Here is a 23,871-nt window from a genome sequence, read left to right as displayed (position 1 = left end):
ATTCCTTGGAGGAAGTCTGACTAGATCACAGGTTGCCCTAAGCTGGCTTTAATCCATTAAGGTAAAATCAAACCCCACACCCTGCAGTGTTAGCTTTCCAAGCCCCCAATTTTAGTAAAGGCAACAGTGTCAGCATTTGAGAGTCAGAAGAGATCCATTTAAAACCAATATAAGTATATGTTTATACTCCTAACCTGTGGGACAAATCTTGTCATTTCTGCATGAGTAAAATAACAAGTGTATCGAGATGGAAATAGAGTTTAAATGTATGCATGCCCTAGTTGTATTGTGGAAAAGAAAATCTCATAAAAATAGATCAAAAGAGAAAGCTGATAAAAATCTAAACTGAGATGTCAGAGTGGAAACAAAGTTCAATATATTTTAATTTGTAGTATTCTAAATATTTTATTTATAATTCAGAAAATTATACTAATATGAGACTGGAGTTCCCAAGTTGTCTTGAAGGGAATCACTACCTGTCTTTATGCGATTGCAACAAAAATTTTCCTTCCGTTGCATGAACCTGTTTCAGTTAATGTGTGTTTACTGTCACACAAATATCACAGTGAGGTGTGCTGCATGTTGCTGTATTTACTCACAGGTGTATGTGGGTTCTAACACTTTCTTCTCATTAAGTAAGTATAAATTAGAAGGAGTGACTGTAGAGTGCTGACACGAGTTAATTACTCAGGAGATAGGGGTGGTAGTTACCACTCAGGTTGGATTTACTGCCTTAATGAGAGGGAAGGAGGAGGGAGAAGCAGAGTATCTGCCTCTAATAATGGCTTGCATGTAGGATGTACATGGAATTCTGCTGCTGTGTGTAATCCCACTGAACTCACTCACTGGAATAACCAAATGTTGGCACAGCTTTACATACACAGACCTGAATGACCTGCAGAGTTCTGTGGCTGCCACATGGTCTCGTTATTAAGAACATCACTGATGTCAGAGAAATGTTTCTCCTACTATTCCCACGGTTTCTGAGGGGGCTTTAACTTAAATATTATCTTGCTGTTTTTAGCAGTTTGATTCCCCATGAAAGACCTGTGCCAGGAAACCCAGGATGTTTGGACACAGTAACATGTTGGATGTCTCTATAAATGACACCAGCTGGCACATGGACATAGCAGATTTTAGAAGAGCTAAGGGATACACAAATTCCAGCTACTCCTGTGTGAACTGTTCTTGATAAAACTGTGTGTTGAAGCAAAGATTTCACAAGCATTTTAAGCTGTGGTCTATGTTTTTTTAGCAGCTCCTGCTGTTAACCATCTGTGTATTTGCACTTATTATTTAAAATATATTACTATTTCATAAGATTTAATTGCAAATGAATTATGTACTTTTAAGGGATATGATGTGTTGGGTTTTTTTCAAGTCCTGATGTATAAAATCCTATTTATAAAAATTCTATTACTACTACTTTAAATTAAAAGATAAGAACCTGACTAAGGATTAAGGATGGTGGAGTTTTTTTTGCAAAAACCAAGTGCAAGCATTTTTTTGAGCATATTGTTACAGCTGCTGCTGTGTCTGCTGTCGTGACACATGTTGTTGCTTCTTGGATATCAGGAACCATTGCTTGACATATCAGACATGCACAATTTGTAGTGAATGTTAATAAAATGTTTTAAGGCATATGCAGAAACTGTCATGGGAGATAGAGTTCTGAAAGAAACATTTCTGTATAAAAATACCCCTAATGATGGGGTGCAAGTTTTTGTTTTTTCTCAACTCTTTCTTCACATCTGGATCATATGAAAATAATTCAGGAAGTATAGATTTCCTTCCTTGAGGTAAATTTCTGGACTTTTAATGTTCTTGTTTCTCTGGAAATTCAAAATATAATGATATGCAATACTTTCTTGGAATTAAGGGGTGTAACTTATAAAGATTTTCATTTGTTTTCATTGAAAATATCAGATGAAAGCAGTGGGTATTCATGTTGCAAAGCTGGTGGAATGATGTGTGGTTGTGATAGATGAAGTATATGGGCAGTTCTTTAAAAAATACACAAAGTGATGCACTTAAATGTTTGCCTTGGTGTGTCATCATTCCTTGAAATGTCTTTTGTAAGTTGTAAGCATAGTAAAATTAATAATTTTGAGTAATTATGTTAAAGACCAAAATATATTCAATATGTTGTCATTATGGATAGCTCCTCTGAGCTGCATTCAAAGTAAATCTATAACCCTGAATGTTATTACTGTGTTGCTATCTAGCCCTGATCAGTTCCTGATCAATTCAGCTGCTGATGGGAAATATGACATTTCTTAGGATAGTTTATTAAATAAAACAGAAAATACTATTTAGCATGGAGGAAAACCTACATAGAAAAGTGAACTGAAAGTAATTAAATACACAGAATAATTCTCTCTTCTTAGCAATACTGTTCATTTAAGATCCTAAATTAAATATAACATTGAAATTAGTTTCTATGGGATATTATTAGAATTTGTGGATGGGTGAAGACAGCCTGTAAAAACACTAGTATTGGTATTGCTGCTGGGGATAGCTTTAAAAATAGGATACAAAGCATTTCTTTTTTTCTCTCTCATGAGAAATAGGGTGGTGAAAAAAAAAAATCCCCCAGTAAAATAAAAATGAGAAAGGGAGAATACTAAGAATGGTATATGATTCAATAACAGCCCTGAATTGCTTTGTTGGCCAGCTAATGAAGCATGGAGCCAGATTCCAAGGCTGACATCAGTCAGTGTGTTGCATTTACAGCAGCAGGACTTCAAGTCCAGGGAAGGGGGACTGATAACTGGTAAATATGCTTCAGAAAAGGGGAAGGATCGACTCCATTAGTTTCTGTTGCTTGTAAATAGCAGGTTTCCTAATCGCTGCTGCATATGTTGCATTGTTACAGTGTCTGCAGGGCTGATATATTTGTTACAAATACATGAGCACAGACTTCACCAAAATCAGATTTTAAAACGTAACGTTCATAGTTCTGTGACAGTGCCTTTCTTAATAAATCTGTGCTGTTCCAAAACCTACAAAACCAGAATTATTGCTATTTTTCTTATTTGAAATATTTCCAGTTTAAATTCTTAATGGGGCAGTTCTGTTTGTTCCATGTGTCCTAATTAAATTGCTTCCTCACAGATCTTTAGGTTTCTTTGTGTGGAAATTTGCATTTCCATTTAATATCATTATCCTAATGACCACATATGGTCATTGTTTCGGTTGCTAATTATTTTAAACAGGTAACGCAAAAACATGTCATTTGATTTAAAAAATATACCTATTTTAAATAAGGCTTATGGCCAGGTACTAAACTACTAATTTTGCTAAATTTTGCCATGGTTTGTTTGAAATTACTTTTTGCTATTACCATAATTTCAGTCTTAATTTTTAATTTTTTTTTTTTTAAATTGAAACTGGTGGACAAATGTGTATAAGGATTTGGTAGCTATGAAAGATAGAAGATCAGAAAACATAGATCTGGCTTAATCCAATTTGATAATAAATGGAATGTTTTGCTGCTTATCAGTCCTGGAGAAAAAAACAAATCCATATTCTGCTTTGATATCAATAATACCACAGAGACCACTTGTAATGAATGAGATTTTTCTCTTCCTGGTCTTCACTAAGCTTTGGAATTCTTAGATTATCCTCTGCCATGGACATGAAGGAAAAGAAGATGAAAAAAGACATAGGCTTGGCTAGGCTGTGTTTAACTAAGCTGGCAAAGTCTTCCTGGCTGCAGAGAGTAATGATTTACTAGCATAAAAATCTGATTTAAATAGGAGCTTTTTTGCAGTATTTAGATTTGATGAAGGAAACGAGTGTTAACAGCTCTCAAACCACATGACCCCCTAGAATTCTTTTTTTACCCTTCCTCCTCAAGGAAGGCACATTCAGTAAAACAAAGGGGGTGCAGGAACCTTCAAGAGCCTTCTCTCCTCTCTTGATCCCAGTGCCTTCCTCCTGAGTGTTCAGGTTCCCAGTATCTGAATTCCAGCAGTTACTGCTGGAGTGACATCACTTAATTATTTTGAAACCAAAGCCAATGGTCTCCTACTATCTTGCAAACTCAAAGGAGATAAAACTAATCCTCCAGAGATGTTTCATTCAGCTACAAATTAATGCATCTGATTAATTTCGGTGATTTTCCTGAAAATATTTTACGGGACAGACTACTGAAGGTTTCTGTGGAAATGGATGGTTTTCCTTTCTCTGCCACCATAAATAGTTTGTTTCTTGTTAGATAATTTTAACTACAGTAATCAGGTTTTCTAGGTGACCTAGCATATTTATATGGATAAAATGATGAAAATAATCAATGGAGAATGGTAAGAGTAGAGTAAAAAATAAACTAGATTTACTAGCACAATACGTTATTGACCTAATGAGATTAGATTGTACTCCCTATTGCACTTCAAGGAGTGTAATTCAATCTGTACTCACTTGCAGTGGTTTAAAACACTCTTCTTAATATGGCAAATACCTATTCAAATGGCTTCCCCATCCTTAAAAGCTGGGCCTTTTTCAAAGAGGCAGCTACAGCAAGTCCTGCTCAGTGTCAGAATGGATGTGGGAGTGTGCCTGGATGAGTCCAGTTCTTACAGATTATCCTGTGGAATTGACTTAGTGGAACCTTGGGAGATGATCAAGTCTGATCTTTCATTCACTGTGGCACTAATGCCAGTGCTAAATCAGTCATGGATTTGTCTAGAAAAGCCTTGAAAACCTCCAAAGATGGGATCCATATCATCTCAATGACATATTACTCACCTGATGCAAAGCTTTTTCATTGTCTCCACACTCAGCCTGCCAAACTGGTGTGTTATTTTATTTGACATGGCTGGGAAGAGTTTGGCTCTGTCATCTTGCAACTCTTACAGCTCAGAATTGCTCATCAAGTAATTGCAGGCACTGTTAGTTGCCTCTTAGCCTTTTCTTTGGTAGACTGTGCAAGTCTTTCCCTCCACCTCTCCTCAGATGTTCTGTGTGTTCGTGCCTTTATCACCATTTAAATCCACTGACAGGACCTTCTCCAGTTTTACATCTTTCTTAAACTGGAGGAAAACCAAACTGGGTGTGGTTATAATCTGTTACTTTCTGAGAGAAAACTAAAGAGCTGATCTAAAAGATCAGTTACTCATGAGAATACCTGAAAATATCTGCCTGTGTACATTACCTTTTTATTCTAGCTGTACTGCTTCTGGTGTTCCTGTCAAGTGTTAACACCAGATACATGAAAAGGATTTGTAGCCATAGGCTTTTTGCATTAATCAGTAATATTAAATTAGTTGGCTAAATATTGCTGTGTTGGCAGAAATTCAAGACAGTCTGAAAAGGATGCAAAACCTGATCTCAGCTTGAATAAAGATACTGGTCTGAGCTCCCATGAGGGGATCCTTAATGAGGAGGCAACTGTGAGGAAGCAAAGCACTTTTTGTGGAGATGCTGGCAAATATACTGGGTCATGAAAATTTTTAGGCTCATCAGAGCCATGGTGTGCGGTTTGGGAATGGTCTTGAGGATGTTGTCAGGTATCCTTTACTGAGAGACAACCTTTCTCAGACACATGGTGTGACTGCTGGGGTTGTCCTGTGCAGGGCCAGGACCTGGACTCGGTGATCCCTGTGGGTCCCTCCCAGCTCAGTCCCTTCTCTGATTCTGTGATTGATCTGCTGGTATTGGGACAGCCCTTAAGAAAAAGGCCAGGGGAAGAAAAAAAGGTATTTGTCAACCAGATACTCCAGGGAGATGTATTTTTAATCTTGGGATTTCAGGTGTTTGCCTGTGTTCGAAACAAAGTATTGATTGCCACTGCAATTAAAGAAAGATTTTATTGGTTCTCACAAGTGCTTTCCAAGCAAACAAAGCCAGAGTTAGTGAAATGACTTTCCATGCAAGAATAGGAGTTATATTTATTGATGTTTCCCAGAGTCATCTGGACTTTGTGTGGAATAAAGACTCTTCTCAATCACATTTTATTATGGCATAGTTTTATGTGACTAATGATTTTGAAATATATAGTTTGAAATTAATATTTTATATTACTTACATAACTGATTTTATATGGCTTACATAACTGCATATATGTAAATGTTTACTACATTTAAAGATTTTTTTTTAGCAGTGAATCAGTGAATATCCCACAATTATTTGGCTTATTTTAATTTTCAAGTGTTTAAATCTTTCATTGCATCCTTTCATGCACGTTTATTTTAGATATCCTTTCAGTCCTGGTTTAACTTGTACAAATATCTGAATCACAGAACTGTAATTATCCTGTATCTGTAAACTGGGTAATAAGGCAATCTTAAGAATCCTTTTTTTTTTTTTTGTAATATTTGTTAGTCATATAGCAATGTTTGTTACCAGGGTTTGTTCAGGTTGATAACAACGGAACAAAATGACAAAAGCTGGATCAATTCTTTTCCTTAATCAATAAATCCATCTCTGAATTTGCTTCAGCGTAAAATCATATTTATAGACTGAAAGTCACGAGCAGAACTTGCCTGTAGTTTGCCTGCTAATCGTTGAAGTGACTGTGTACAGGAGTGTTTATAATTCATTGACTCTTGGCGGTGCTGCCTTCTAATTTCACCTGCTGAATTGTGAACTTGGGTGGAGTATCCCCGTGGTGAGCAGAGAGTGTCATTGAGCCCCTTCTCATGCCAGACTTGAGCATTAGAGCGACGATATCGTCTTTGTCAGGCGGAGCCAGTAATTGCCAGGGGTTTGTGTCATTATCTGTGTAACTTGGCAAATGCAATCAGTCCTTTTGACTCCTGAATTATCAGATGTTTTAGAAGAGAATTTCTTTTCTTTGTGATGTATTTCACCGTGAGGAAATTATGTTTAAGCAGCAAGTCGTTTGCCTGAATTCACGCTGTTGGTTATTGCCCCCTTTGTGACAGTACAGAATTGCATTATGCTTTATGACTTTTCATCTTCTTGAATGATGACATTTCTGCTTAACAAAAACCGTGCTAGAACTGCAATCCAAAATGCTGAGTACAATATACACCAGAGGGTTAATCAGAAATTCCTGAGAGAACAGTAAAGCATACACATTTTTACGTTTATGGACACCGCACCAAATCCATTTTTTTTAATGGTATGGATTTTTTTTTTCTTTATTAAATGATGGAGCTGGCCATAGATATTCTTGTCATTAATCAATAATTTCTACTGTTTTAATTTTATGTTATGAAAGGCTAGAAAGCACAGCTGACTTAGAGAATACTAAGTTGACTCAGGTAAATGATTGCCAAGGGATGGCCATTTATTATGAAATCTGGGAAAGATCAGAGTCAATCTTCCCACCCAACCCTTTTTTTATCAAGCAGAATCAGATTTGCCAAGTAATGGAAGCAAAAATCCTCCACTTAAGTCAATTATTTCAATCTCAATTAAAAATAATGTTCTTGTCAGAAAGTATTTAATCTGAGTGGTTTTGCTGGTCTGAGTCTGCTGCTTTGTGGACTGAACACCTCTCTTTAATGGTATTAGTGATATGAAACTGTGAGTGTCTGTAGGCAAGGCATAAATCTCTTTAGGATCAGAATCCAGTGTTATATCTACTCACAGGTAGTAAAGTTGTCTGCTGGGCTGGCTACAAGTTGAACTGTTTCCTCTATTATATGATAAATGTTAATTTTTTGTTTGTTTGATTGTTGTGAAATTATCCATTATATTTATAAATGTACTTTTACTTTGATAACAAAGGTGTGCTATTTTTAGGGGTGTGTTTTAATTTGGTCACTCAGCAATAAATGTAGTGTATTTACCATTTTCAGGACTGCTTTTTATTTATCAACTTCATGGTTGATTTTTAGGTTTGTATTAAAGTATCAGGTCATTTAAGTGGTAGCCCCTGGTGCAGGAATATAATAATAAATAATAGTGATTCCTAGTAAAGTGTTCAAGTGATGATCTTTTGAATTTCAGTGTGCTTAAAGGTAATGAATAGTAATAATTCCAGATAGTTGGATTAGCCTGAAAGTTCTCTGTGGAAACACAGTAGCTTAGTCGTCAATCTCTTGCACTCTGTCACTTTGTTGATGTTGAACCAGTCCTAACTCACTAAGATATTTCTCCATCTGCTGAGTAGAAGGAAAGATCTAACTAAGGAATACTACCCAAGATGGAAATGAAAGAGGAACAGAGTAAATCCCAGTTTATGTGCATAGGAAGCGTTGGTTAAGCCTTATATCAGGGGTTTAGTCACATGTTCCTTTCAGAGTGACTCTTTCTATGCTTAAATGTGAACAGGAGAACAAATGTTACCAGCTCTGGGCAAATGCACTGATCAAGTGCAATTTATGAAGGGATTTCATGCCCCAACAAGGTCTGTTACCTTGGGAAGGAACGAAGCAAAGCCCTTTGGCTTCAGCTGTAGCTCAGCAGAACTCCTCAAGATGACACTGCCTGCTTTTGGTTCTTGATTGCACAGGCTGGGCTGGTTTGGTTAATTTTAACCTCAAAATTCAGGATGGGACCCCCTGGGAAAGTGCCCTCAGGGATAAAGGAACAGAAGAGAGTTGGGAGCTATTTAAAGACTTTTTTCTTGCAGCACAAGAGCTCTTGATTCCCATGTGTGAGAAATCAGCAGAGAAGGCAGGAGAAGCTGAATAAGAACCTCCTGGTGGAACTGAAGTTTAAGAAGGAAGTGTATCCTGGGAAGAATGTAGGGATACTGCCAGCGTGTGCAGGGATGGGATCAGGAAATCTAAGGCACAGCTGGAGTTTGGAATTAGGCAAGGGATTTGAAGAACAGGAAGAAGGGCTTCAACAGGTACATTGGTCAGAAAAGAAACAACTAAAATCCAAGTTCCTCCCATTGTAGAAAGAGATCAGGTTTAAGATCACCTGAGGAACATGAACCTACACAAGTCCTGGGACCTGAAGAAATGTGTCCCAGGGTCCTGGGGGAATGGGCAGAAGTAGTTTCTGGGCTACTGTCCCTGGTGTTTGAAAAGTCACACAAAGACCCCAGTGACTGGGGAAAAGGGAACATCACATCATTTGTTTTTAAAAGGATAATAAGATTTGGAGATGATTACCTCGGAGACTTTGAGGAAATATTTTCCATTTAAAATAATCAACACATCCTAAAAGGAAGTTTTGATAGATTTCTTTTTTTTTCCTTGTCTTTGTCTAATCAAAATGTGTGCTATGGAAAGGTGTTTTCCAAGAACTTGAATCTACACAGGCACATAAAATGGTGTGCATTTCACATGCAAATATCTCAACCCAGCTCTTGGTGACCAGACCTTTAAAACCTTATTGGTGTTGGAATATTTGTGGTTTATGCAGTCTAAAAGCTTCCTAGTGTACATTACAAATAGATGAGTGTGTATGTGTGCCCTGCATTGTTATATTTGCTCATTTTTAAAGGGTGTTTATAAAGGCTGCACACAGAGCCCTTTCCAGCTGAACTCTAATAATATGAAAGTGTAGTGACTAAGGAATCACTCAAAAGATTACATTTTCTGTGTCTTTTATTACTGTAAAACATAAAAAGCTGCTCTGTGGTCTTCCCTGTAGCCAGTAGTCTGGATAAATGTTTACAGATAAATATATTAAAATACTTTAAAGATTTACTTATAAATCATCATAAAAAGGTAGCAAGTGTAGGAAAGTAAAATCAATACAAATTGTATATGGCTCATGGGATAGATTTTATAAACTGGGTGTTTTTGTTGTAATAAGATAAACATCTATGAATATTAAGCCACTTTTTTTTGCAATTCAATTTTAATCTTTCAAATATAGAATGGGGACTATTTTCTCCTCACTATGTAATTTCAATTCCCTTTTTTGCTGATGGCATTTATGATCATAAATAGAGATGTTAAAAAAATAGAGGCACAAAATTTGCTGAAATGATTTGCTGAGCAGGCTGCATGTACATAAGTAAAAGATGCTTAAGTAAAGTTAGAACTTTAAAAAATACTCTCCTTGATCAGTTCTTTCCATAGAGAGGATTGAAACTGTACTGGATTATAGCAAATATAACTGAGATCTTGACCCTGCAATGAATTTAATTTGATTGTCTTCTTTTTTGTCGTTTAGGCCTTCATGAAATAATCAATCCAGAAGTAGTATAACAATAGAAATAATTTAGGAAGTTGTACTGCAAAGGGCTTAGCTCTTGTAGGAATTTACCTAGGGGGATTTCTTCATTTTGCTACTAATTTTATAGTTTACTGGTTCTATGATCCTGTCTGTCCAAATCAGTCTGTTATATGGGAAGGGAGTAGATGTGGCCTGTAGTTATGGGAGCTGCTTGCAACTTTTTTTTAGCTGCTTCTGAAAGTGTAGTTAGTTCTGAGCTTTTTCCTTGTATATCTCTGTTGTGATTATTAATGCCTTGGGTACAGCAGAACAAAATTAGGGCAGAGCAAGTTACAACTGTCTTTGTCTACCCTAGAGTATCTTGTGTCATATTTAGATATTTCTGTACTTACATTCAGGACTATGAATAATTTGTGGAGTCAGAATACGTTTTCACCTTTGAGATTCATGTTTGAATTTGAAGAAAAAGTTGGAGAGGGTCTTAGAAATAATCAGAACCCAATAGTCATATTTATTAATTAACTACTTGATTTCTTTTTCCTATTTCAGTCTAATTTCATGAGAAATTAGGCTCATGTGATTACACAGCCTGACCCATTAGTTGTCTAATATATTCAAATACTGAAAATTTCATATGGAATATATACCTGTGTGAAACCTTTTGTATGTCATTTATTTTCACTTTATAGACAGGCTTGTGCTCTTCTAACATTGCTACTTAATAGTTGTGGGAATAGCATTCATGTTTACTGATACTATATGGCTGTATTTTTAGACCATTTCCTTCTTTTTTTGGTGGTAAATATAAATAATTTCTCTCAATGTGAGCACAGTTTGCTCACTTAACCACATAATTAAATGGTGTTTGGACATACCTTAGTGAAGAGCATTATTTAAAAGCATCTTCATCGTTTTCTGACTGTTGTGGAAGTAGAAGGATAAAATATAGCAAAGGAAAAATTCATTTGATTAAACATAGTTGCATTGAATACTGTACTTAAGAGACACCAGCTCAGATCTCTACAGAAGTGTTTTGTGTTTTTTTCTCCCTGCAGGATGAAAATGTAGCACTCAGGAAACACGGATAATGCAGCTATCAAGTAAGATAGAAAATAGTAGCCAATGAAACAAACTCCTGCTTTAAAGTCCCAAAACAAACCCATAATTCTTCTGGGTAGATACCAATAAGTTCAGTTCCTCTATGAGAGGTGAGAAAAAGGAAAAGGGAATGCTGATTCCCTTGGATTTGAGGCTGTCTTTGGCCACCTTCCACGGGACAGAATGGCCACACACTCTACAAGGTGATAGAGGTGGTTTTGTATGTCCTGGGTGATGATCACCCTAAAATTCAAACTATATTTGATCTGCCCAACAGCCCTCAGCTCCACAGCTTTGTGTTGCCTCCCAACACCAAGAACTTTGTAGTTTTGAAACATTTAAGTAGTTTTGAGTGATTTCTCAGGTGCCTTGTATGTAGATAGAAAATCAGTCTGATTTTCAAGTCTTAAGTTTATAGGTTTTCTGTTAATGTGGTCGTCAGTAATGATATTTGTTTATTGTTTGGTTAAAGGTGTTTCAGATTAAATCTTCTGACTCATCCATCTGATATTCTTCTGATGTAATGATTATTAAGATCACTGAGAGGTTTCTCTTTATAATAACCAGCAGGTAACTGCTGCTCTGAGCAGCAAGAGAATCGTACAGGCTTTCAAGTACTTTTTGTTTTGGCCTTTCTAGTACTTCCTAAAATATTGCAACATTACAGAAGATTCTCTGAACCTCAACTTTCACCTGAATGAATGTAAACCGTGTTTCTGCACTGCTAGAAATTTCTTAAAATATGTTGTGTCTGTATGTATGTATAAATATAATTGTGGGTTTGATAACAGTGAAGGTACAGCAAAGTGTGATATACTTTTGACTGTAAAAATCAGTGATCCAGCAAGACTACAACTCACTCCTTTGGGATCTCATGGGATTTCACAAGTTCATGTAACAAAACAACAAACAAAAAAATTGTCTTTTCTCTTTTCCCTTCATTGGCATGAGACTAAGCATTATAAGAGTTGTGTCCTGTTCCCTCCTCAGTTTGAGGTCAGCAAATTGTGGTTCTATGAACTGCAAGTCTTTATCTGATATCCTTCTAATTCCCTTCACAGCAATTGTGCATCAGGCACACGCAGTTAGCCACAGCTTTGATATGCTGCTTCTGAGCAAGTAGGGGAAATTTGGGAATGTTTCTGATAAAGGGCAGTGTATTTCACATTGCCTTAGATTACTTGAGAATCAGAAAAGCAACGTTTTGGTAAAGTATATCTTCAATCCATCTTCTATAGGAAAGGTAAAGGTTGAATTTTCAATTTTTTAAGAGCAGAAGTATCAGAAGGTTTCTACTTTAATCTGTGAGACTTTTCTTCTTGAAATATTTGCACACCTTTAAAGTACTTTTTTGTAACCTGTTGTTGTTTCCTTCCATGGTCAGCACAGGTTGGAATTTGCTTTATTCCATGGAACATTGCTCCAATGTATGTTGTTGAACAAAATTTTCCAATGGTTGCAAAAACAAAAGGGTCATAAGACATTGCACTGGATGAATGGCTTGATTTTATTCTGGCATTCAACAGGCTCATCTCTAAAAGCTTTCCTCCATCTGTCAATTCTTGCAAATTCTTCAGTGGCAGAGCTTAGTAACAGGTAAAATCCATCCAGGAGGGGCAAGAACACTGGAAGGTCTCTTAGTTAGCTTTCTAATTTACGGTGAAAATAGATTTTTCCATCAGTTGTGAGTACCTTGTAACCTAACATGGTGTTACTCACTTGAAGAAATAATTTTGGTTTGATTGCATAGGAATCAGCTCCTTTCTGAATGCAGAGTTAACAATGAATATCTTGCTTACGAAGCAGAAATTTACTCCTTCTAATGAGTGAAGAAACAAACTCAAATGAATACAATAAACCAGATTTTCTGGAAAAAAGAGCAAACCAGTTGGATTTGATTTGAAAAGAGCAATAGCAGGCATATGTCATGTGTCATTACAGGAGAGAACTGGCGACAGTATTATTCATTATGTGGTTGCAGAGTGCCCTAAATTGGAGTATAAGATTATTGGAAGTGGTTGATTTCCCCAGATTATGGCTTAATAGTGACTAAAGGGCCCACATTACTCATATTTGCAAAGAAAATAGTGCCAGAAAACAGCAGTGGTTGACTGGAATGAAATGTGGAGCCCTCAGGGTTTTAGCTTGAGATGCAGCTTAATTGTGTGTCTCTTGCTTAATACAAATGTCCCTGAGTCTCTGAGGCTGGTGTGCTTTCAGCACTTGCAAATTGATCCAGCAGCTTCCAAAGTATTTACTGGGGATTTTTTCCTCACTGCTTTCTAAACAAATTATTATAATGACTTCACAGACTAAAGTAGGTTTCCCTGTTTCTGACTGATTTTCATTACCAAATTCCTGTCAGCTTCTGTATATTTCTTTTTTTCTGTTTAAGCTTCTGTAATGTCAGGGTTGGAAGAGGGTTGGAGTCTGGTGTCATCACTGGAAACTTCCTTTTGCACTTCTGGAAGAGTGACCAGACTGGGTTTAGGGGGTGTTTGCTGTAATACAACTGTTGGCTCTTGATAATGAAATATGTGGCGTGAATCACTTTTAAACAAAAGCAATTCATATTTTCAAGCGGAATTATTAAAGCACTCTGAGGAAGAATTTAAAGGTGAAGTTTCTTATGTTTTTAGGGGGTATATGGAAGCCCTGCTTGGGCAATGTTTTGCTAAATTGATTGTGGGGTATGCACAGAGCATTCTTGAAGAAAAACTAAATTAGAAATGACCTGGAACTGAGCTCAACTTTGACCAAAAAAACCATGTTGTATTTCCTCCATGATATTTAGAATTTCTCTGTCACATTCCATGAAAGTAAGCCAAAATACTGCATTACTGTGAAAGAAAATTGTGGTGGTGTGTGAAGGTGCTGGGCTGGAGTGCAGAGGCATAACTTTTAATTCAGTGTTATGTTGAATTCCTGGTGTGCCAAGCAAGACTTTTAACTGCTGTGCTTCTGTTCCCTGCTGAAGAAAGGGAAACTAAAGTACTTTCTTTTTGCTTAGTGAAAATGTCAAGTGCAAGTAGCCAAGTCTAACTTTTACATAGAAAATACCTTGGGAAAGGACCTAAGAAGTCACCCTGTCCATCTGCTTTAAAGTGACGTGTGGCACTAAATTATTTCAATGTTTTATTACAAATGAGCAAAGGAAGAAATTACCCCTAAATTGTGTCCTATCTGGCAATGATCCTGATTTCTACCTTTTCTGCAATACCTCATAAATTTAAATAAAGTATAAGAGAACCCCCAGATTCTGAAAATCATCCTTGCAGTCCTTGAATTCAGAAGGATCTCTTAAGTCTTTTGAGTCAGCACATTGAGTTAGGAAGTAACCAGGATTAATTGGTAAAATCTATAAATACTGATGAATTAAAAACAAAATCTGAAATAGGTTCAAAATCAACTGAGCTGTTGCACCTTCTGAGTTTCACCAATTCCTGAGTAGTAGATCTCTTAATCTTAAAAGTTGATGTTGTGCCCATGTTCTTCAAAAAGAATATTGCTGATGGGGATTTTTAGTTGTTATTATTTCCTTTAGCTTAGAAGATTAAATAGCTGTCTTACTGCTCAGCAAAATTTCCAGTGAGCATTTATAATTTCTGTAGAACAGGGTTTTTTTCTACTATTTGTTAGAGACATTGCTCCCTGAATTCAACCACTTACACAAATGAAGTTATTTATTACATTGTATTAATTGCAAATTTCTATCTTTCAGAAATTACTTTTGGGGTTTATATTTCTGCAATGTAATACAATAAGAACTGTGCAACAAGAAGCGTTGTACTGGAGAATCCCTGAAGTGTTCCTGCCATTAATACAGTGCATGAATATCAGTAAGGGTGTCTGGGGTGATGTGATGTGATTGTTCTTAATGTAAAGGAGAAATTAGAGATGCAGAATGAAATCATTCTAGTCCGTTCTAAGGTGAGAAGTCAAAATTTGGAAACAAAGTTTTTCTAGAAGGAGAAAACCTGCATGAAGAGTTACAAATGACATTTGAAGACCAGAGGGAATAGTTGAGGCAAACACATGTGAAGGATGTCCTAATAAGATTTTTTTGGTGATCATTATTTATATCTCTTACATTTTTGAGATCAGTTATTAGGGGATGAAAGCTGCATTCTCTTGTTCTGTATAAAACCCCACTGAACTCATCATATTTCTTCCACTCCTATGTAGCAAAAATTAATTTTTTTCAGGGTTATGGTTTTTTCCCTCTGTATAGTTTAATTCTGTTCTTCCACCCCTTGGGCAAAGAAAGGACATCTTTGGTTATGTTATGTCTTTCCTAAATCAAAAACTACTTTCACTGTATCAGGGTTGCAGGTGAATAAGTGGGAAAACCTTGTTCTTCAGTAGGGGGAACCTTGTTTTTGAGCAGGGGTTTGACTCGACACAGGGTTTGGTCTGACAGAGCTCGCACAGGTCATTACCTGGGTCACAGCTGGGAGTGGGAGGCTTTGACAAAATTTATTAAACAAGTCCTTCCATTGAGTCAAAAGGTGCAGAAAGGACTCCCTTGCTTTCTAAACTCCTTCTCAGAGAGGAGTCTGGGTGCTGCTGAATCCAGTCTTAGCCTTAGATTATGCCAGCAGTTTAAATTAAGGAATTACAGAGATGTCATTGAACCACTTTTGTCCCACAGGTTTTAATGATTGGCAAAATGAGAATATTTGTAATAAACTTTTTCAAAGAGCTAGAAACTTGCATTCTTTCCCTAAATAATACTCTGTCACTCTCATTACTGTCTGCATTCATCCCTTTAGTGTAGGAGTAAGCTGGGTTTGCCATAAAAGCAGATGTGCTTTGGAAGAGCTTTGTTTTCATGTCACAGAGCTGCACCACTGCACATTCAGTGCAGTTGTAACATAAAGGCTTAACCATTAAATGTCACCACTAACAGAAGCTCAGGGTAGTAGAAAACTTTTTGGGGGTTTCTCTCCTCAGGAAGTACAACATTCTTGCTCTTAGTTAGACTGTCAGCAGAGCATTTAAATTGAATGTCAGGGCATGGAACAAGGACCAGCTCCAAGGGGAGCAGCTCAAGCTGCTCAAGCAGTTTTGCTCCAGCACATGGATTTTGTGCCAAGGAATGAAATAACGTCCTAATGATGTTTAGTTAAGCTCTAATAATTATCTTAATGCAGCCTATTGTGGCTGCTATATTTGTTCAAATCTTTTATTGTTTGTAGAACAGCTCAAATGTGATTCTTAGTTTAAATTTATGTGATATTACATAATCTGAAATAGTGTTTCTTTGCATGTCTGTGTTTGGTGCAGAGTTGTGCCCACTGATGGTAACAAAGAGTTTGCTAAAAGTTTTAGGAAAATATTTTACCAATATACAGTATCTATTTACCTGTTTTAATGCAGTTGCACATAAAATATGCAGGGTTCATTTAAAAAATCTCTGGGATATTTTTTGAATGAGGCTTTGTCTATAAAATTGCAGTCCCAAATGCTTCTCTGTTCTCTAGAAAATAATCTTGTTCATTTGAAAGAGAATGTCAAGTATTCCAAAAGAAAGGATTTAAAATATTCATAGAAGATGCATTGAGAAATCTGATAGCAAGACGTGGAAAACTTGAAAGCCAAATATTTTTTTATTGTCTACATTTTGGCATGAAGAGTAAAAGCCTGCATTGTGTTTGTCTGTGGCTCTACTTTTGCGTGACTTCTCCTTCAGTAACAAAACCTTGAAACCCTGCAATAATTTTGTTCCATTTTCTCTCAGTTGACTGTAAGACTAAAAGGATTTTAATTAGACCCACTTCACAGGCTGTACTCAGAGTATCAGTAGTGCCTGTTCATGAAATGAAAAAGTAAATGAAGCAAAAAGATGCTGTAGTCTCAGACATGTTTTATTGGGGTTGACAGTGTTAACTTGTTTAGCAGGAAAGAGCCACTCTCTTCAGGGCTTGAGTTACTGGAGGAATTCTGGGGTCTTGGTCACACAGGGGTTGCATTAGAATATCATAAATAGTCTGTCTTTCCTTTTAAAGTTTCTATTAAGCACTATTTTGGCCAGCACACAGATTGCATATGAAATACATTGTTTTCCTCGTTTTTTTCTCATTCAGGTTGGGATAATAGATGTCATTCAGAGGAGTGTCATCACTGTGGCACTCAAGAATCTCTACACCATGATGGAGCATTAATTTGTTCAGCTTCTTTTCAGGCTTTTGAGAGGGAACTACAGAGGGTTTTAAAAATAATTCAAATTTTTAAACTCTGAATAAATCTGGTTAAAATACATGTAAATATCCAGATCTAGTGAAAAATTGGCATATGGCTGTAATGTAACAAATAGAGCAAGAGCTACCATCATTACAGTTCTGAAATATTTTGTACAAAATCTATTTGTAATTCACTAATTTTATATTCAAGTTCTGTTTGTTGTTGTTCCTGCAGCACCCCTACTTAAATTATCAGTATGGAATTGCAGCCTAATAGACCTTTCTTTCACCCACACTTTGATTTGTCAGTAACTGTTAAAAATTACACATTTATTATTTAGCAAAACATTGTTGTGTATTTTCCCTGATCAGTAAGCAAAACTTTAAGGCAGTTAAAAAATGTAGAAAATGGCAGTTGAGGTTTACGTCAGGTTGTCATTTCCCAGCACTTAATAGCTGCATAAATGTTTAAAGCCAAGCAAAAACTTTTAAAATTTATTTTTAACTTCTTTCTTATCCTCAGTAAGTATTAAATGGCCTTTTTTATTTGCTGAGCAGGTTAGGAGAGGCTAATGCATAGATCCCATGCCAGCAGTGGGGGCACGCAGTGGCCTAAAAATAGGGAATAACATGGGGCTAGGTTTGAATTTGCTCATTCCCCTTGGCAGGACCTTAACTGGCAAACTGTTTCCTGTTCATTTTCATGGAAGTGGTGATGGATGATGTCACAACATCAGGAGGAATAGCTCTGGAGGTCTGAGGGGGTGCCACGTTGGTCACAGATTGTACGGTGAGTTAAAAATTGTACCCCCTGTGCTCTGTGATGCCGTTGTACTCAAGGAGTGTGTGCAACATGGGAAGAGCAGAGGGTTCTGTCTGTGCCACCTTCTTTTGGAGTTTATATCCTGGCTGAACTGCCAGGGGCACCTTGGATAGGTGCATTTCTGTGCTGTTCCTCATTCCCACACGGGGCTTGGTGGTTGCTGTTCAGCTGAGCAAAATGCGTGGTCATGTGTGAAGCAGAACTTTCCAGTGGCTGGTTTCTTCATCCAGTCTTTTTATCACTTGCTTTTGTAGTTCTGGTACAGTCAAATCTAGTGCACATTCACTGGTCAAAACTCAGAAAATGCGTTTTGCTTCCTTCTTCCTCCCTCCTTTTTCTAAATCAGACAGATATTTGCATCACTCGTTCCCTGCAGGGCAGAAGAGGGAACGTTCCCTGCTTGGTTCAACTGGGATTTATCATCTCAGGAAGCTGTTAACAATATTAGAGTTATTAACAGGAATTGTTACAGATAACACTGATGAGATTTTGTTTCATTTAGCTCATACTTCCTCATAAAAATGCTGAGAGGCTCCTCAAACTTTCTGAATGTTTTATCCCTCAAACTTTGTGAAGTTTTTATCCCTATCAGATATTGTAATCTAATATAGAAGCTGAGAAACTTGTAGCTATTGCAAGACATTTCACACATAGTCTTCCCAAGTAGAATACTGTGTGGGCAGTGTAATATTTTATTGCAGTTACTACGTTTTGCCTTTTTAAATCAACAGGGGAGAAGTATCAAAGGACCTTATTTCAAGCATTGTTTCCCTTTATTGGAGCAGGCAACTAAATAAATTAATTTAGCTATTGAAAGGAGCTACAGTTTCATTTGTGGTACTTTGTTCCCCCACCTCTAATTGTCTCCCAGTCCCTAAACAAATATGCTTTGCCTTTGTGTGTGTAGGATGGCTGGCATTGTTGACCACTGATTTAATCCTGGAGCTTCAGGTATCCTAAGACAAGGAAAACTTTTACCTGAGAGAAAAGGTTTGCAACCCTCAACCTGATACTCCACAATAACTGATGTAGGAAACTATCAATTATATATATATTTTTTTTTTTTTAATTTTTTTTTTAAATGCCAAATAACTTACTGGAAAACGAGTTAAAGAACAGGAGTCTGGGCTTTTGGGCTGGGATACAGTGAAATATCAGGAATTGTTTTGTGCATGTCAGTTCAGAATTGTTCCAGTAAAGGAGAGACCCCGAGGTCAGATGGGGCAGATGTGGCAGAGTCAGAATGTTTTGCTGATTTGATTGCTCAGGTTCATGTTATTGGTGTCTCCTGTCTCTGGATGAGCATTTTCCAGCTTTTAAAATTAATATACAATAGTTTTACAATTCACCACATGTCATGAAGTGGTTTAGGTTAATCAGTAAGTACAATGTGCTTAAACACATTGCAGGAATGTGCAGGTAAACAGTTGATGACTTGGAGCAGGGCAATAATAGTTTTATTCTTTATTATATGGTCAATCAGCAGCTCTGCAGTGGTTTGTTTATGCTTTGAAATGCAGATAAAGATACAGCACAGAAATGATAGAGCTTTGAATTTTGTGTCCCCAATACTGTATAGATGCAATGAGAATCCCTTTCTTGCTTTAAGGGATATTTACTTAGCACTTACATGAACTGTAAATGAACCTTCTCAGTCTCTACCTAAACTGGTACAGAACTAATGACTTTATTTTAGAATAGATTTGTAAATGAGGAATTTTAACAATTCTGGCTGCCCCAAGGACCTTGGGTTGGACCCTTCAGCCCACAGGTACACTCAGGGCAAGCAGTAATTATTATCCAAGTGGGTTGTGAAAGGAGAAGGGAATTTGAGAGAGATAAAGCTTGTGTAGGTTCTAAGAAGATACATCCACAGCTGAACAAGTTGAGAATTCCACTTGACCCCAAGGACTTCTGGCTACAATCTCCTTTGTAGAAGAGGAGATAAGATTCTCAGTTGCCGGATCTACACACTCTGTGTTGTTGAATCAAGTGCTCTGTTTTTCTTTCTTAAACTCTATCAGTGATTTCCTGGAGTCACTGTGCAAATCTCTCTTAATTCCCAGTCTAGAAGGATTTGCTGATTGCTGGTAATTCTTTGATCACTTCTTCAAACAACTGATCATAATAATTATAATGCTCTTATTTAATGAGGCAGCACTCCTCTAAGGACTAAGCAAATATTATTTATGGCTCAAGTAATTCAGGTACAGAGAAGTTTAAATCATCATGTGGTACCCAAGGGAGGGCTGCACTATTTCTGTCTGAGATGCCTGAGAAGAAATACGAGTGCTTGCATCCTCTAAGATTTGCTCAGTAGATCTGATGTGCCTCAAATGATGCAACTTCTTGTGCATAAATTGCATAGATCTTTGCTGGGATAGATTCAGTTCTTTACAAACAAACAGTTCCTCCAAGATTTACTGCAAAGTATTTGTTCACGTATTTTTCAGTCTGGAATATTTTATACTTTTCACCTCAACTTGTCCTTCCTCTACTCACAAAACAAAAGCCCCCAAACTTTTATAAAGTTTGTTTGTAGGGGCAGTGGTTTTTACAAGGCCTTGTTATACCTAATTTCTGCATATAACATGTACTGATTAGGATTAGGAATAAAAAAAAAACCCTTCCCTAATTACAACCTCTTAACTAAAGCACCTCTGCCAGCACAAAGGCCTAACAGTTACATGAGTAAGGATTTTCTTTGACAAGAAATAGTTCATTTTGTTCAAAAAATGGATTAATCCCCACCAGGAAGTACCGTTGACCTAAGTTATAACTTGGGGCAGAGTCCACTTGACCAACAAAGTAAAGGTTGCTCCTTTTTTGATGATTTTCACACAAGAATGTCTGAATTAACCTATTGTACAGCTTCGTGGTGTTGTTGTCCCAAGCCTTAACTCCCACATGGAATTGCCCTTGCACAAGAGGAGCTAAATTCATACTAAAACTTTGAGTGGGTGGGGGGATGGAAGAGAGTGCAAAGAAACACTTTAATCGCTACATTTGGAATACTGAATAAAGAGAAAACTCTATTAAGGTTAACCAAGTGACTCTGTTCACTTTACTTTGTATTGCCCCCAAACCCTACCTGTGAGATTTGATGAAGGGTCCCTGCAGGGATGCTGGGCAGGGCTTTGTTAAACAGCAATGGGGCATTTGCTGTGAGCTTTCTCCAGGGGCCCTTGGGTGCCAGGCAAGGAAAAGGAAAACATTTGCAAGCATCCCTTCCCCAAACAAACGAGCTGATTACATCTGCAAAGTACCCAGTGAGGTCAGCCCTGCTGTCCTCTGTCCCTGAAAGCATTACCATCCATGAAATTCTATTTGCTAGTTGGCAGTCCATGGAGTCTCAACTGGTTCTTCCATCCATGATTCATAAGGGCAAAGGTCTTTCTAAATTTCCACATCATCCTGAACTGTTCCCTGGCTCTTATAATCTGCTGCTTCTTCCCGTCATATTCCACCACGGTGCTTTTCTTTGGAACACACAGCTCTCCCATAGAACTCTTCATTTCCCTTGCACATTACCCTTATTTTCTTCCTTTTTTTTTTTTTTTTCTTATATTATCTGTATTTCTTGGTGCATAGAGGGGAACTTGATATCTTTCTTTCTTCTGCCTGTCTTGCAATCAGAGACTAGCTGAATATGACAAGAATTTATACCAGGGACACATTTTGTTCATTTCAAATAGAAGTGACCTATGGGAAAAAGGATTTATTGAAAGGTAATGACATTTTCTGCTAGTTCAAAACTGAAGGGAGCTGGAGGGTCACTCAGTTCAGTGGAAGGGGCAAAAAATTTAAAATGGATGGAGTAGATTAAGACCATCATGTTCAGAACCCTATTTTTCCACTTGAAGCAAGGAAAATTCTAGTAACAGGACTGGGAAAATAAAAAAAGCACAGCCAAAAGGGTAGAATGTGCAATATTATCTTTAAAACTGCTAAATGAAAACAAAATGGGGATGGCAAATCTTACCAAAAATATAATGCAATGTTTTCTAGCAACCAACTAAATGAATCATTCAATTTAGTTTTTAAGGGCAACAGAATAATACTGAAGATAATCAGCTGGAGAGAAAAGGAGCTTTCATGATGTCTTGAATGTGTACACAATTTCACCAACCTAGTTTCATGAGTGAATATTCAGAATTGAGTGTATTTTTTAGATTCCCGCACCAGAGATACAAATTTCCCATTGAGAAGATTTATTAAAATGGATAAATCTTACTGTTGAGTCTCTCTCTGGATTGAGAGCACTGAGGATGATCAAGTTATTTTTCTGTCATGATTGCTTGATTTAATTTATTTTATGAAGATCTGAGGTTTTCTGGGAATTGTTAATTCTGAAGTCTTAGCTGATTCCTTCCAAAACAGGGAATATATATATGCCCGTGTGTAAGCAACCATGTTAATTCACTTGAATAACTGTATTTTGTAGGCTGATTATAAACTGGATTCTAAATAGTTAACATAGCTAAACTCTGAATGAGCACTCAGTGCCATCTACAAGGTGATGTAGTTTCTTAACAGCTGTAGGTATTATTTTTGGCTTAGGGAACTCTCTCCACCCCTTAGAAAGGTGCTCTTTATTCTGGGCTAAAGCAATTAAACATTTTCATGTACAATGCTTTGTTTCATATAAGGTCCAGTGGTTGGTCACTGAGCATTGCTACTGGCTGCCTTTCCTGTATTGTAGGAAAAATCTCTTAGTCTTCTTTTTAACCATCTCTTCTTAAGCCAAAGGAGCAGTGACTGGAACTATATTAGATTCTCAGTAGGCACCAACAGCAGCAGGCATTTGAGATAGCTCAGGTAGGATTTTCTCAGTAAGTTGAACTCAAGTTCCTCCTAAAGCTAATAATTAAGGTTTTTTAATAATCCATAAGACTGCTGATTTTTAAGAATTTCTCCAGTAAAAACACGTTAAGGGGTTTTGAGCTGTGTTTTTTTCTTTTTCTTTTTTTTTTCCCAGAGTGCCTTTTGTTTACAGGTTCCTTCACTTCTGAAATAAACTTAGTTATTTTTTTCACCAGACTACTCCTAAGAAATTGCCAAAAATCTACAGTGTTACTGTAAAGACAGTGTTTCAACCAGTGAAACAGTAGAGAATGACCTCGTTTTTGTAGTGTTCTGTATTTTTCTAAATGAGGCTGTATGTGGTTGTGACCTTATTAAATCAGTAAAATCATAATCTGAATAATTTACTACTGTGAGGTAATTATATGGGCACATTTTTGAAAAAATAATTTAGTTTTACCTCTACTGAGAACTGCTTACAGTCTTTAAAATAAATTTCATGGTTCAGTAATTTGAGAAATCATAAAAATTATTACAATTAAGGAAGTGGTTAATAATGTATATCTTGTATAGTTGTATTATGGAAACCAAATTAATTCCTGTTTTAATTGTAAAAATATAAAATTTAAGTAGTGGCAGGCAAATTACTCATGTAGGGATTAATCACGGGCTCAGCTAGTGGAGCTGCCTTGCTTCTCGATGAGAAAGCCTTGAGTTATTGTTACTGCAGGGCTTTGGAATCCATGCCTGGTTGGTGCTGGAATAGCCATGGGGGCTGCACCCAGCAGTGTCTGCAGACACAAGGTGCTTTTGGACTTCAGAATAGACTCTTGCCCAAACCTTTTATCATCTGCATGATCCTATCTGGAGTAGAAGGGCTGTGTAGTTTGGCAGTGGGTTTGTATAAGAACTGGAGGA

At 37.0% G+C, this 23,871-nt stretch overlaps 1 protein-coding gene across 20 annotated transcripts in view; it reads left to right on the top strand.

The window, feature by feature from the left end:
• Nucleotides 1–23,871, top strand: part of RBFOX1 (RNA binding fox-1 homolog 1) — a 1,102,859-nt gene that overhangs the window by 650,803 nt on the left and 428,185 nt on the right. The window contains exon 1 of one of the 20 annotated variants that reach the window (XM_050317492.1): nucleotides 11,129–11,147. The exons of the other annotated variants lie outside the window; for them this stretch is intronic. The gene's annotated coding sequence lies outside the window, so the exon portion shown is untranslated. Of the gene's footprint in view, nucleotides 1–11,128; nucleotides 11,148–23,871 lie in introns of those variants that run through there. 20 annotated transcript variants of the gene reach the window in all.

This window comes from Myiozetetes cayanensis, unplaced genomic scaffold (assembly GCF_022539395.1).
Source record: "Myiozetetes cayanensis isolate MyiCay16 unplaced genomic scaffold, myiCay2020 scf20-37, whole genome shotgun sequence".
NCBI lineage: Eukaryota > Metazoa > Chordata > Aves > Passeriformes > Tyrannidae > Myiozetetes > Myiozetetes cayanensis.
This window is presented reverse-complemented; position numbering and strand designations above follow the sequence as displayed.